This window comes from Somniosus microcephalus, chromosome 2 (assembly GCF_052327205.1).
Source record: "Somniosus microcephalus isolate GS21.2 chromosome 2, FLI_Smic_1.0, whole genome shotgun sequence".
NCBI classification, from domain to species: Eukaryota; Metazoa; Chordata; class Chondrichthyes; order Squaliformes; family Somniosidae; genus Somniosus; species Somniosus microcephalus.
Genome location: NC_140988.1, coordinates 143,662,029 through 143,675,207, shown reverse-complemented (window position 1 = coordinate 143,675,207; position 13,179 = coordinate 143,662,029).

Here is a 13,179-nt window from a genome sequence, read left to right as displayed (position 1 = left end):
GGGAACTTGCAGGTGATGGTGTTCCCATGCGCCTGCTGCCCTTGTCCTTCTAGGTGGTAGAGGTTGCGGGTTTGGGAGGTGCTGTCAAAGAAGCCTTGGCAGATTGCTGCAGTGCATCTTGTAGATGGTACACGCTGCAGCCACGGTGTGCCGGTGGTGGAGGGTGTGAATGTTTAAGGTGGTGGCTGGGGTGCCAATCAAGCGGGCTGCTTTGTCCTGAATGGTGTCGAGCTTCTTGAGTGTTGTTGGAGCTGCACTCATCCAGGCAAGTGGAGAGTATTCCATCACACTCCTGACTTGTGCCATGTAGATGGTGGAAAGGCTTTGGGGAGTCAGGAGGTGAGACACTTACTGCTGAATACCCAGAGATGAGTGGCTGCTGAAAGTGGCTGTGGTCGGGTGAGATAGAAGAAAAGAAAAAGAATGTAAGGTGTGAAGATGTGCACAACATTTCCTCGAACGTTACCACTCACCATAGTCCCCTGCCTGTGATATCCAGCACGTCCTCCTTGGTTAGGGAGAGGGTGTGCAGGCTGCCTCTGGCTTCTCCGGTTGCTTCCCCATGCTGTGTGCAAGTTTTTCCTGAAAGGAAGATGGGAGTGTGTTAGTGACCACCTTGTGAGCTGGTTTGAGAATGTGCCTGTCAGGATTGCACAGTGCTGATGATATGTGCAAGCTGTGAGATGTGGGGAAGTGAGGGTTTTAATAGTGACGAGAGTAGAAAGTGCAGAGTGTGCGAGTATCAGGAGAAGGAGGTAGACTGAAGAGTGGTGCAATGATTGTAGGAGAGATAATGGAGGCGGAGAAGGGGAGTGTTGTGTGTAGTGAGGCTGCAGGTGGTGTCGGTGTAAGGAGAAATTAATTGACGTGAGAGGTAAGATTCTTAACCTTGACAACTCTGCTGAGGTCATTGACCTTTTTTCGGCATTGCAGCCATGTCCTCGGATTGACCTTCTCTGCGGCCTCTTCCCACCGGCGACAGGGATGTTGCCTGGAGAGCTTTCTTCACCCACCCCCCACCAAGGGGAACAGGATCTCCATTCTCCTATCCATTGCCTGGTCTAGGGCCTCCAAAGCGTAATTGGAGAAGCTGGGGTTCCGAACTGCAGGTCTTGCAGCCATTTCTGTCCTTACAAGTGTTCCCTCCTGTCTGCAGCCAGAGTCAGCAGCTCTTTAAAGGTGCAGGCTGCCTTTAAGTGGCGTCAGAGACAAGCGATTTCCCGGTCCCCCCAGGCAATAAGTAGTGCGGGTAGCACTGGCTGCATGTTTGACCCATGATAATGAGCTGCCAACACCAATTTCACGTGGTCCCTGCACCATCCTCGCTGCCCACCACACCCATTTTCAGACAAGATCAAATATCTAAGCCTATCTGTTTGTACATAAGGGTGCTTATAGGTGTTGGAAATTGAGAAAGTGTGAATGAGAGAAAGAAAAAGGATTGGAATGACAGCGAGGGACAGAAGAAGGATAACAATACAAAGAAATTTGTTGCCATTTAGGGTCAATTGTTCTCTACTTATTAGCAATCCTCCTGGCTAAAATGTATAAATCCACTCACCATTTTATTATAACACAGACAGATCGTTGTCTTTCAATTAATACTATGATATAATAGGTGTTCCTTTAAATAATGCATAGTTTACAAGTAGAAAGTATTTATAAGCCGCATGTGTTTTACTTTAGCCACTGAGGTATATTTCACTCAGTTGTATTGTCAGAGTACTATCATGATAAGGAATAGTGGAATAGTTCTAGCACTGCTGTTATAATTTTAGTAAATAAATATATTTATAATAAGATTAATATGTGTCCGTGTGTGTGTGCGTTCCAGGCAACAGAAGAGTAGGTAAAGTTTTAGTGATGCTATTCGATTACCCAAAAAGCAAAATATATCATATCTCTTGAAGCAGAACGTTTGTAAAAGGAGAATTTCAACATTTCATCATACAGAATAACTGGGAAGCAGGTATATTGTTTTTGGTAGAAAAAGCAAGGCAACCCCATTATAATTAATTCAGTTCACAACATAAGATCACCATCTACTGGCATCCACTACAGCTGCAAAGCAGCCTGCATTGCCATAAACACATCTGATCATTTCCAAATAACACAATGTGATATATCACAAATCCCATGGCCTTGGGAAAAAACCAGTTCATCTCAGAAGGAACTACAGCTACTAGTGGATTAATGGGGGGAATTTTGGCCCCCAACAATGGTGGAATGGGAGCGGCTGGTGGGGGGGGTAAAAAATTTAGATTTTTAAGGCGGGAGTGCATTCCCGGCTCCAAGGCGCCCAGTCCGGGTTTAACAGAGGCACGTTTGGATGCCAGCAAGAAACCGACTCGCCAAAGTTAGGGGATTTATAATTCGATGTTGGCAGATACTTATTGGTACAATTAATGGCACAGAAATTCGTGTCGGGGACTTCCCGCGGGTGCAAGCCCCCGACCTACACTTATCTAGTGCGCCGGCAGTTGATACATAGATACATAGATACATAGAAGATAGGAGCAGGAGTAGGCCATTCGGCCCTTCGAGCCTGCTCCGCCATTCAATGAGATCATGGCTGATCATCCAAATTCAGTACCCAGTCCCTGCCTTCTCCCCATATCCCTTGATCCCTTTAGCCTTAAGAAATATATCCAACTCTTTCTTGAATATACTTAATGAACTGGCCTCCACTGCCCTCTGTGGCAGAGAATTCCACAGGTTCACCACTCTCTGGGTGAAGAAATTCCTCCTCATTTCAGTCCTAAATGGCTTATCCCTTATCCTTAGACTATGACCCATGGTTCTGGACTCCCCGGCCATCAGAAACATCCTTCCTGCATCTAGTCTGTCCAGGCCTGACAGAACTTTATAGGTTTTGATGAGATCCCCTCTCAATCTTCTAAACTCCAGTGAGTATAAGCCCAATCGACTCAATCTCTCCTCATACGTCATTCCTGCCATCCCAGGTGTCAGCCTGGTGAATCTTCGCTGCACTCCTTCCATGGCAAGAACGTCCTTCCTCAGGTAAGGCGACCAAAACTGCACACAATACTCAAGGTGTGGTCTCACCAAGGCCCTGTACAACTGTAGCAAGACATCCTTGTTCTTGTACTCGAACCCTCTTGCTACGAACGCCAACATACCATTTGCCTTCTTAACCGCCTGCTGCACCTGCATGCTTACCTTCAGCGACTGGTGTACAAGAACACCCAGGTCTCTTTGCACTTCCCCTTCTCCCAAACTATTACCATTCAAATAATAATCTGCCTTCCTGTTTTTGCCACCAAAGTGGATAACCTCACATTTATCCACATTATAGTGCATTTGCCATGTTTCTGCCCAATCACCCAACCTGTCCAAATCGTGCTGGAGTTTCACGACATCCTCCTCACAGCATACCCTCCCCCCCAGCTTTGTGTCGTCTGCAAATTTGGAGATATTACATCCAATTCCCTCGTCCAGATCATTAATATATATTGTGAACAGCTGGGGTCCTAGGACCGATCCTTGCGGTACCCCACTAGTCACTGCCTGCCACTCGGAAAACGACCCGTTTATTCCAACACTTTGCTTTCTGTCCGCCAACCAGTTCTCTATCCAAGTCAATACCTTGCCCCCAATGCCATGTGCCTTAATTTTGCACGCTAATCTCTTATGCGGGACCTTATCGAAAGCCTTCTGAAAGTCCAAATACACCACATCCACTGGTTCTCCCTTATCTATTTTACCAGTTACATCCTCAAAAAATTCCAGTAGATTAGTCAAGCATGATTTACCTTTTGTAAATCCATGTTGACTTTGTCCGATCCAGTCACTGCTTTCCAAGTGCTCTGCTATTACATCTTTTATAATGGACTCTAGTATTTTCCCCACTACCGATGTCAAGTTTACCGGTCTATAATTCCCAGCCTTTTCTCTACCACCTTTTTTGAATAGTGGGGTAACATCAGCTACCCGCCAATCCATGGGTACCATTCCAGAGTCTATCGAGTTCTGGAAGATGACCAGCAATGCATCTACTATTTCTAGGGCCACTTCCTTAAGTACCCTGGGATGTAGATTATCAGGCTCTGGGGATTTATCGGCCTTCAGTCCCATCAATTTTCCTAACACCATTTCCCTACAAATACTGATTTCTTTCAGTTCCACCCTTTCATCAGACCCTATGTTCCCCGGCATCCCTGGGAGGTTATTTGTGTCCTCCTTTGTGAAGACAGAACCAAAATATGTATTTAGTTGGTCTGCTATTTCTTTGTTCCCCATTATAAATTTCCCCGATTCTGACTGCATGGGACCTACGCTTGACTTCACCAATCTTTTTCTCTTCACATATCTATAAAAGCTTTTACAGTCAGTTTTTATGTTCTCTGCAAGCTTACTCTCATATTCTATTTTCCCTTTCTTAATTAATCCCTTTGTCCTCCTTTGTTGAATCCTAAGCTGCTCCCAATCCTCAGGGTTATTGCTTTTTCTGGCCAATTTATATGCCTTCTCCTTGGACCTTATGCTATCCCTAATTTCCCTTGTTAGCCATGGTTGGGTCACCTTTTTTGTTTTATTTTTATGCCAAACTGGGATGAACAAATTCTGTAGTTCATCCATTCGGTCTTTGAATGTTTGCCATTGCCTATCCACCGTCAACCCTTTGAGTGCCATTCCCCAAGCAATCCTACCCAACTCGCTCCTCAGGCCATCATAGTTTCCTTTATTTAAATTGAGGACCCTAGTCTCCGAGTCAACTACTTCATTCTCCATCTTAATGAAGAATTCGATCATATTATGATCGCTCCGACCCAAGGGGCCTCTTACAACAAGATTGCTAATTAATCCTTTCTCGTTACATAATACCCAGTCTAAGATGGCCTGATCTCTGGTTGGTTCCTCGACATATTGGTCCAGGAAACCATCCCATAAACACTCCAGGAATTCCTCCTCCACAGTATTGTTACTCATTTGGTTGGCCCAATCTATATGTAGATTAAAGTCACCCATGATGACTGCTGTGCCCTTATTGCATGCTTCTTTAATTTCTCTTTGAATGCCATCCCCAACCTCCGCCTTACTGTTTGGAGGTCTATAAACCACTCCCACTAACGTTTTTTTCCCCTTAGTATTTCTCAATTCTACCCATACAGATTCCACCTCATCAGAGCTAATATCCTTCATTACAATTGTGTTAATCCCTTCTTTAACCAGTAATGCTACCCCACCTCCCTTTCCTTTTTGCCTATCTTTCCTGAATATCGAATACCCCTGGATGTTGAGTTCCCAGTCCTGGCCTTCCTTGAGCCACGTTTCCGTAATCCCAACCAAATTGTATTTGTTTACTTCTATTTGTGCAGCCAATTCATCCACCTTATTACAAATGCTCCTTGCATTAAGACACAAAGCCTTCAGGCTTGTTTTTTTAACGCTCTTAGACCTATTAGAATTATTATTTACTGTGGCCATGTTTGATTTAAACCGTTGATTTCTCTGACTGCCACTTTTGTTTTTCTCCTTCCTATCTTTTGCTTTTATCCTTGTTTCCCTTTCCTCTGTCTCCCTGCTCAGGTTCCCAACCCCCTGCCATTTTAGTTTAAACCCTCCCCCACAGCACTAGCAAACACTCCCCCTAGGACATTGGTTCCAGCCCTGCCCAGGTGCAGACCATCCGGTTTGAACTGGTCCCACCTCCCCCAGAACCGGTTCCAATGTCCCAGGAATTTGAATCCCTCCCCCTGGCACCATTCCTCTAGCCACGTATTCATCTGAAGTATCCTTCTATTTCTACTCTGACTAGCACGTGGCACTGGTAGCAATCCTGAGATTACTACCTTTGAGGTCCTGTTTTTTAATTTATCTCCTAACTCCCTGTACTCTGCTTTTAGGACCTCATCCCGCTTTTTACCTATATCATTGGTGCCTATATGCACCACGACAACTGGCTCTTCACGCTCCCCTTCCAAGATGTTCTGGAGTCGCCCGGAGACATCCTTAACCCTTGCACCAGGGAGGCAACACACCATCCTGGAGTCTCGTTTGCGGCCGCAGAAACGCCTATCTACTCCCCTTACAATTGAATCCCCTATTACTATAGCTCTACCCCTCTTTTTCCTCCCATTCTGTGCAGCAGAGCCACCCCTGGTGCCAGGAAGTTGGCTGCTGCTGCCTTCCTCTGATAAGCCATCCCCCCCAACAGTACTCAAAGTGGTGTATCTGTTGGAAAGGGGGATGGCCACAGGGGACCCCTGCACTACCTGCCTGCGCCTAGTACTCTGCCTGTTGGTCACCCGTTCCCTTTCTTCCTGTCCAACCTCTACCTGCGGTGTGTCCAACTCCATAAATGTGCTATTCACGTTGTCCTGAGCATAGTGAACGCTCCAGTATGTGTCCAATCGCAGCTCCAGCACCACAATGCGGTCTGTCAGTAGCTGCAGCTGGATGCACTTCCTGCACATGTAGTTGTCAGGGACACCGGAAGTGTCCCTGAGTTCCCACATATCGCAGGAGGAGCAGGTCATGGGGCCCGGCTGTCCTGCCATGACTTACCCTTTAATTAATTGAATTTAAATTAAATCAATCAATCCCACTAATTACACTACAGTTAACTGGTTTACCAACAGTCCCTGCTACACCAGAGAGACCTTAGAAACTATAAACCAGAGTTAAAGTTTAAAAAAAAAGAGATATACTCACCAACCAAATACTCACCAACCAATCACTTACCTGCTTCCTGGTGACGTCACACTTTGATTACTTTTTACCTCTCTCCCCTGCTGTTGAATTGGTGCTGCTCCTGACTCACTGCCACCGGTTTGAACTGCCGCCGATGCTGTGTTCCCACAAGGCCCGCTTTAGTCGGGCTGCTCCTGACTCACTGCCACCGGTTTGAACTGCCGCCGATGCTGTGTTCCCACAAGGCCCGCTCTAGTCGGGCTGCTCCTGACTCACTGCCACCGGTTTGAACTGCCGCCGATGCTGTGTTCCCACAAGGCCCGCTCTAGTCGGGCTGCTCCTGACTCACTGCCACCGGTTTGAACTGCCGCCGATGCTGTGTTCCCACAAGGCCCGCTCTAGTCGGGCTGCTCCTGACTCACTGCCACCGGTTTGAACTGCCGCCGATGCTGTGTTCCCACGCCTGGGCCTGCGTGGATTTCCTGTCTGTGGCCCGGTTCAGCTCCCGGCGCGCTGTGCTTGCATGATCCAGCGGCGTACTTAGTGCGATGCGTCGACTGGGATCACGTGAGTACTGGGCAACCAATCGGAGGGTGCAAAAGTTCATTCATGAGTTTGACAGTAAGAACTGTCAAACTCATGAAAACTCCGGGCGCCCAAAACAGTACTTAAACTTGAAATAAAATTTAAAAAACATCACACTATTTAAATGAACTATAAATAACTTTAAATAACTATTTTAAACAATAATTTAAATTTTTGAAAAAAATAATTTTATAAAAAATCGGGGCTAAAAATACACTTACCTTACTGTAAAGTCTTTAAAAATAATAAACCTGTGGAAAAAAAATTCTAATTTTAATTAATAGACCACTTGCCTTTTAAAATTAAGTCCTTACGTCTGCTTTTTTAAAGTGTAAAAAGTGGAGGCCTTCACGCAGGGGCAAACCTGGAAAAAAAAAGGAAGACTCCTGCACACATGCGTTCGACCTCTGAACCCCTTGGTTCAGAGGATCGGAAATGCCGGTTTCCCGCGCATGCGCTGTGCATGCAGAAAACCGGTAATTCCATCGGCCCCACGCGTGAGTACACGGTGCTTACTCGCGCGTTGGGACACTAATTTCTGGGCCAATGTCCTTAGGAGAAGTTAATGAAGTATTTTTAAATTGTTTTTAACTTGGCTCCAAATTTTACTTGAGCAGCACGTTTTTCCCGGAGCTCGGGAAACTGACCAGGGAAACAGAGGCAAGTTTGAGCAGCAGTTCAGGTGGGTATTTAAACTTGTCATTGTCCCATCTGAATAAAACCACAATTATTGCAGCTGCTGTCTCAGTTCCCCCTGGCAACTCTTTGGCAGAGAGTGCTTGTGTAGATATAACTTTTTCAACCTTTGAGGATGCCAAACTGAAAGATCAGGATGGGAAGCACCATGGATGTGTTTAGCAGCACATCAGAAAAGGATAAACATCACCATCCACAGCAACAATGTTGTGCAGTGGTAGAATCAGCATGTGTACAAGAGGGAGGTGCACAGGAGAGACGTGTACCCGAGGTCTCAGGAAGCACTACCCATGTCACAGGTTTTACAGACAGTGGCTCAGTTTCCTTGACCTTTCGGAAGCACAGTGCTTCTGGAGGCTGAGATTGTCGCGACAGATGGTGACAGACATCTGCAGCCTGCTGGACCTGGTGGCCACGCGTTACCAGTGACTGTGAAAGTCACCACCGCCTGTAAGATTTGGATCACAGGTCACACATAGATTACCCAAAGGGTCTTAGGAGTTGTAAGGCTTTTTATTAGAGAGCTACAGTTTAAGCATAATCAGATATTACAACATGTGATTGAAATAGATACAGTAGACATACAACCCGTGACAGATGAAGGCGATCTACGGCCCTGGAACGGAACGAAACAACTGGATGGATGGTGAGGCAGTACGGTGGTCTTGGATTGGGTGGATTCCTGCAGTCTGCTGCAGTGGTCACTTCCATTGGGTCATCCCTCAAGCTGTTGGAGGTGTTAGGCTGTCGGCCACCTCAGAGGCTAAACTTGACCAAGGTGTCAGATCGTAGCCACCTCGGGGAAGCATTTGCCCCTGACTGCCTGATTTCCTCTCGGTCATCTGTTTTTATACCTTATTTTGATGGGTTGGTGGATACCTGGTGTCAATCATTTTTACCCATCCCATCATCCAATTACAAGGGGAAGGCTACCTATGACAGCCCCCTCCCATCCTCATGAGGTCATTTTTCTCCTTATCTCTGTTCTAAAGGTCTTGTTGCCCCCTCGTAGACAGCTTGTTTATCCTACAGCTCCTTGCTGCATTCCTTATCAGGCCTAGCTATGCCCACTCAAAGGCCTGTTTTTGTATTCTGACCTCGTAATTCAGCTTTCTGTACAGCTATTTTTCTGACATGACTGGAATCTTTCTGTGTCATCAACTTAGGCAAACTGCTGATCTAGGGAACCCATAACAGACTATTATTTCTTTCAATCCACAATTTCTTACACGCCCTCAACTTTTTCACCTCCAGATATTTCCAGAGGGCTACCAACAACATATCCAGGATCTCGCAAATCAATTAAATGCATAAGGCAGGTCACTGATGGTTTGTTTGCCAATGCCGACAATTATGTATATTTCCCCTGTTATGACAATAGCCAGAATGAGTGGGCATTCGGATTCGCCTCGCTGGCTGGATTCCCACAGGTACAGTGTGCTATCGATTGCACAGGCATGGCAATACGAGTACTACCACAGCAACCAGGAGTTTCTATAAACCACAAGGGACATTTATCCATCAATGCACGGCTGGCGTACAACCACAAGAAGAGGTTCATGCAGGTGTGCACTAGATTCCTTGGGAGCTGTCATGATGCTTTCATACAGTGGCAGTCCAGCATTCCAGACCTTTTTGTTCCAGGAAGCAGACTTAAGGGCTGGCTCATAGGGGACAAGGGATACCCACTTCAAACTTGCTCCTGACATCTGTGAGGAACCCCACCAATGAAATGTAGGAGCGCTACAACGAGAGCCATATGCCCACCAGGTGTGTCATAGAATGTTGAAGATGCTCGTCAGGTGCCTAGATAGGTTTGGAGGGACCCTTTGGTACTCATCAGCGAGGGTGTCCAGAATAATAGTGGTATGCTGCATCCTGCACAACATTGCACAGCAGAGAGGATTGCAGGTGGAGGAGGATGAAGAGGCTTATTACTCATTTTCAGAGGGAGCCCTTTGAGTGGAGTTCCCACTTCCATGTCCCCATTCACCATCATCTCTCTCCTGCACCAGCGCCATATAACTCCTAATACAACGTGATGCATGTGTTTCATAGTCACCCTCACAGAATGCATTGCATCCATTGGATGAATGCTTCACCTTCACTCACTCACAGGTCTGTTTTTTCGCTCCTTGTAGGAAGAGAGCGCAAAGCGCAAGGGAGAGGGAGAGGACTGGAGGTGGCCCACCACAAATAGTCCAGCTAACAGATACAGAGGAGGAAACCCTGGAGATAAGTGGTACATCTGTGTCCCTCTCAGTCAGAGATGGATAGACAGAGAGCTCACACATTGCATAAGGGTTGGGGTGTGTGTTAATGGTGGATGGATAAATGTGGAAGTGATGAACTGCATATAAAGTGAAGGCTAGGTGCTGCTGAAAGTTGAATGGGTGTGAGGAGTGATGTGATGAAAACCATTTAGCAAGACAGAGTGGAAGTGGAGAGGTGGGGGTGTTTAAAGCACAGAATGTAGTTGAATCAGAAAATGTACTCACTTTTCCTGACCTGGTTAGGTCATTAAACCATTTTCTACATTGCCTCCTCAGCTACCTCTAACCACGCCTTCTTGGTGAGAGCAGTAGGTTTGTTCCTCCCATTGCTGGGGAAAAGTATGTCCCTCCTGCTCCTGACAGCACCCAGCAGTAATTCCAGTTATTCATCATTGAATCTGGGTGCTGCCCTTGCTCTATATCCACCATCAATCCTGAACACGTACAATTTCCATTTGTGCACTGTCCCTTTAAATACAGCTGAAATCGCGTCATGCGGGTGTGCATCACGCCCGCTGCGTAGCTTGGAGATGCGAAACCCGGAAGTCAAAATTAATTGGTACAATTGAGTTGACATCACAGATTTCGATTCGCTCAGTTTACTTCCGGGTTTCGCCTATGCAATTCCACCTCCTCCATCCCCAGGCATGGAAGCTGTCTACAGATTAATATTGGGGCCATTGACTTTACTGGGGTGGAGGTGTGGTGTGGATGTCAGTACACTCCCTTCCCAATCAGATTTTTAAACATCATTGCAGTATTTTTTTAAACTAACATTGATGAAACTTCAAAAACTCTTTGACAAAAAGAACATTAATATTTATCAATGTCAGATAAATCTTCTGATGAATTGTTTTTGCACTGTTGATATTTCCTGAGACAGCCCACTAATGTACGGATTGTCTAAGTGTTAATTGTGTCTGTAAAATTCAAGTGAAATGACAGCAGTTTGAGGAGTAATTCGGTGTTCTGCAGCTGCAGCTGGTGGCTAGTTTAATGCTGTAATTGATAGATTCTGCCAGTCACCAGTGGGCTGTAAATTAATATCTAGATTATCATCATTAGGGGTCATAAGAACACATTCTGAATCTTACCTCAACCAAAGTTGGTGTTTTGCTCTGACATTCTGTAAGAAGATATAAGTAAATGTTTCTTTTGCATCCTGTACATTTATTCTAATCCAGAAACAGCACTTTGGGAGCCTCCTGTTTCCTCAAAATAAATAATTACTTAAATATTAATTTGAAGCTTTATTACATTTGACAGATTTACAAAACCATTGAATTGACACTGCTGTGTGGATTGGCAGTCATTTGATGTAATTTGTGACACTCAGTAATGAGTGTCCTGGCCAATATTTATCCCTCAACCAAGATCACTAACATAGATTATCTGGTCATTGACATATTGTTGTTTGTGGGAGCTTGCTGTGCACAATTCAGCTGCTGCATTTCCTACATTACAAAGGTGACTACACTTCAAAAGTACATCATTGGTTGTAAAGTGCCTTGGGACATACTGAGGTCTTGAAAGGCACTATATAAATGCAAGTCTTTCTTTATATATTGTCATCTAAGTAACTACTTAGTTACTTAGGCCTGAGATAGGTTTCTTACCTTAGAACCAAGCTCTAAGTCAATAGTACTCATCTTGTGTCCAGGGGCCACTTGCAGCCCACCTCCCCCACCCATGGCCAACATCATACATGCTGCTCCATGTAGCTTTGAATTTCTGTTGATGGACCATCACCCTGGGGTGCTGCTGGAGCCAGGCAATGTGCATGTAGAGAGAGGGAAAAATTGGTGTTGTGAACCTTGTCAAAAATGAGTTAGAAAATAGTGTCTTATGTATTTATGGCAAGAATGGTCACATTTCCCAATTAAATCCCTGCTTCACCTATGTCATTACATTATGTACAGTAGTGTAGTGGTTATGTTACTGGACTAGTAATTCAGAGAACGTGAGTTCAAATCCCACCATGGCAGTTTGAGTATTTGAATTCAATTTAAAATAGAATCTGGAATAAAAAGCTGGTATCAGTAAAAGTGACTGATGTAAAAAGACTACTGAGCACTTGGTTTGAGTATAAAACAAGGCTTCAATCAACTGTTTCACAACCATGAGATTCTAATTACATCATTAGTTCCTGGTTACAAAAATGTCCTGAACAAGCTGGGCCCATGCCCGAGTATTTATACTCCTTGGACGGCGCCACCAGCTGGCTGCACAGTGTTATTTCATAAGTCATTTCTCCATGAATGATAAGATTTATGACAGTGACCATGAAGCTGTCGACTTGTCATAAAAACCCAACTGGTTCACTAAGGTTCTTATCTGTTGTCCTTACTTGGTCTATTTATATATGTGACTCCAGTCCCACACCAGGGTTGACTCTCAACCGCCCTCTGAAATGAGCTAGCAAGCCACTCAGTTGTATCAAACTGCTACAAAGAATAACAAGAAAAAAAAACAAATGGACTGCACCCTAGGCATCGAATCAAGACATGATGAAGATGCACCCACTCCAGTCGACCCTGCAAAGTCCTCCTCTATACCATCTGGGCACTGGCATCAAAGTTGGGAGAGATGCCCCACAGACTAGTCGCGCATCAACCTGACAGTCATATTCACAGAATCATACCTATCAGTCAGTGTTCCAGACACCGCCATCATCATCTCTGCGTGTGTATTGTCTAGGACAGACCCACCAGAGGTGGGGCACAATGGTGTACAGTTGTGTGTGTGGGGTGGGGGGGGGAGTAGCCCAGGGAGTCTTCAACATTGATTTCGGACCCTGTGAAGTCTCATAGCATCAGGTCAAACATGATCAAGGAAACCTCCTGCTGATTACTACCTACTACCCTCCCTCAACTGATGATTCGGTACTCCTCCATGCTAAACACTACTTGGTGGAAGCACTAAGTGTAGAAAGGGCACAGAATGTATTCTGGGCAGGTGAACTTCAAATTCC